Source organism: Pyrus communis, chromosome 2, assembly GCF_041283825.1.
Source record: "Pyrus communis isolate YQ-2024b chromosome 2, ASM4128382v1, whole genome shotgun sequence".
NCBI lineage: Eukaryota > Viridiplantae > Streptophyta > Magnoliopsida > Rosales > Rosaceae > Pyrus > Pyrus communis.
The window spans coordinates 24,454,874-24,458,116 of NC_142566.1; positions in this window are offsets into that span (position 1 = coordinate 24,454,874).

Below are 3,243 nucleotides of genomic sequence, written 5' to 3' on the forward strand. Positions count from 1 at the left end.
AATGTTTATCGAAAATTATCTATTTTCTATTGTGATGTACTAAACAAAATCTCAAACATCATGGTGTATGAATCTAAAAACTTGAAGTGAAATGATCTAATGAGCTTGTTTGGAGAGGTGTGATTAAAAAAGAATTTAATTTGATGCATTAAAATTCTTTGGCTTTACTAGAATTTTTTCGTATTAAAAATTTAAAGTGATTCATTTAAAAAGATTGAGGGGTGAGAATAGAATTATCCTAAATTTAAAGGTCAAAACCATCAATCATCATTTTTCTACAATGTACTTGTAATTAAATTACGAACGTCTAGTAAACGGGCGTTATTACCGTGGCCGTACGGTGTAAACAATTTAAAACGTGATTTGCAACAATTTAAAACTCTACCAAACATTCCGCTTTTCACCTTTTTTTTATAACATTGCTTTAGTCAACTTCTCCTTTATTTAAGATGATTCTTTTTCAAAACCAACAATTTCTGTGTTCTAACCATAAAAATCCGGAGGTGGATTGTCTACTATTCTATTTATATATTTTTTTTATGTCTTTTTGTGATGTGTGATCATGGTTAAGTTATGTTAACATTTTATATTAATTTATATTTCTAAAAAATAATAGGAATATAAAATGTTGATGTGGCTTAACCGTGATCACACAAATAGGAGGGCATGAGAAAAGTATGGAAATGGGAGGACAAACAATCCACCTCCTAAAAGTCCACCACCAGCAGTGAACACATGACACTATCTTGTTTTCGATAAAATGAATTTGGCTAATCAACATCTTGACCATCAGATAATGATTGTATTATATACATTTATTTATATAAATTATATATGATTGTCAGATAATAAGCGTATTAAATTCATGTAAGTATTGTAGCCATGAATTGATTTAGATCATATTTGCAAACCATGTGATATGTCACCAATAGAAAATAAGCATGTTAAGTAACACTTAATAATAATACAATCATCAATAACCACGTCATATGATTTACAATATATAATTTAAATAAATAGTTTCCCTAGCATTACCCATATATATCATGTAAATAATAACTGCTATTTTTTGCATTTAACCAATAAATGATGGGGACAGATTCTTAACATCACTTTTTTTACACAACTTTTGACACATTTTTTGTTGGGTCAACTTTATAATGTATTTCAACGATTCGAACCGTCTATCATTTAGGTATTTCCTAAAAAAAATCATGTTTACCAAAACTCACTCAAATCTGAAATCATATAACCGTTGAATTAAGGATTTAGGCTTTCTTTGTAGAATCGTATTCGTCCATTTTTTTCACTACAAATTAATGTCTTAATGATTTTGGATTTGTCTAATTTTTTGCAAAGATGATCTATAAATGTGTTGACCCTAAAAATTACAAAGTCTACGTGGCGCACATGCCGAGTAACTAATAAGCTAACTACGTCATTCGGTTGAATGCGGGGCATGCCAACTCGTCAGCCGAGGAGTAAAATTTGTTGATCTGCGTTAAGTGCGCTGCTGACTTCTTGACCTTGCAATTGCGACCCAAGAAGGAACACGTCTCGGTCTTTGGGTTCTCAAGCCTGAAGACAAGGCTGCTAGTTCTGCGAAGTTCAATATCAAATTCGGCTCTCAGGATTCCGAATGTAGTAACCTGGTAACACCTCACTTCGTCGAAAAGGCTAATGAGATGACCTCTGCCAATAAGGATTCGAAAATCCTTCTCAACCGAGGCTTAGATAGATAACCAGTCGGCCTCGACGCAGTGTTGTTTATCCAAACTGATGGTGCTTTGCGGTCAGCTGATTCTACGGCAACAATGTTGTTTATCCAAACTGAAGATGTTCGCTAGTTGCCTTCACAATGCTGTTTATCCAAACTGAAGGTGTGTCAACGGAAAAAGAAAATTAAAAAAAATCTCAAGTTGTTTGAGAGGTTTGCACAGGGCAATTGTGTTGAATTAGAGTCCCTTTCATGTTGTCTGTGACCTCTTATATTTATAGTGATTATGCATCTACTCGCAGCCTGGTATTTGTAGAATTCAATTGCAACTCAAACTCCTGATAAGCCAATCCCCTTGCTAATAATTATCACAACCTGAATTGGTGCCAGTCATGCAGCATATTGGAAACGCCTAATGCCAACCACGTGTAATAGAACTCTCATTAATTTCAAACCCTCCATGTTGCTTGGCGGCTAAATCCTCCATGTGTATGTTTAATGTTACCAAGCCTAGGCTACCTAGGCTTTATATCTTATCACCTTTAAACTCATCCATCCATGCATGCATCATGACCCTTCTTTCTTGAATACCAACTTTGCAGCATATCCACACGTCCACACACATCCCAACTCAATTTAAAATGTACAACTTGCTTCGAGATATAATTCGCACCCTATTTACCTAGTTAAAAAAGATGCTAGGATAATTCATATTAAAAGATAATTATTATGAGAAAAACCATAATATTATCCTTTAATAATGAAAAAATTATCTCCACTTTTCCATCCGACAATTGAGAGCTATGTTCACTTAACGACCTAGATTGCACGGGCCGATAGTGTAAATTTGGATCCAAACAAAATGATATTCTAAAAGGTGGACAGTTCAGATCGTTAAAATACATTACATAGTGGCTCTAAAAAAATGTGTGTCAAAAATTGAGTAAAACAGATCCGTCCTCATAAATGCATGGTTTTTTAAATATAGCATAAATACATGAAGTTAATGTTCTTTGTTCTTTCTCTCTTGATTTAGTTTCTATTGACTTCGATTTAATTCCAAAATTAAAATGGATATTTTAAAGTGAGTTTTAACGAAAAACCTACGGTACTGTTCACTTTAACGAAAAATTACATTTTTACACTAAAAAGTCAATCCTGATATTATTCACTTTACGCTTTATTTTGTCTTTAAACTCAAAAAAATTTAGCACTTTTCATTAGTTTTCCTTATTTTAAAATTAATGTTCTTTGTTCTTTCTCTCTAGCTTTAGTTTCTATTGACTTCGATTTAATTCCAAAATTAAAATGGTTATTTTAAATCTCATTGACCCAAAAACTATTGGTCAACGTTACCTTCAAAATTATTGGGCTTAATTATTTTTTTGGTCTATTTGCTGATTGATAGTTACATAGATATTTAAGTACAAGTTTGAAAGAAGAAACAAGTTCGAAGATCAGCATGTGGTACGTAAACCACCATTATCAGGTTGTTTGACATCTATGTCCACTAAAACATTGCAATC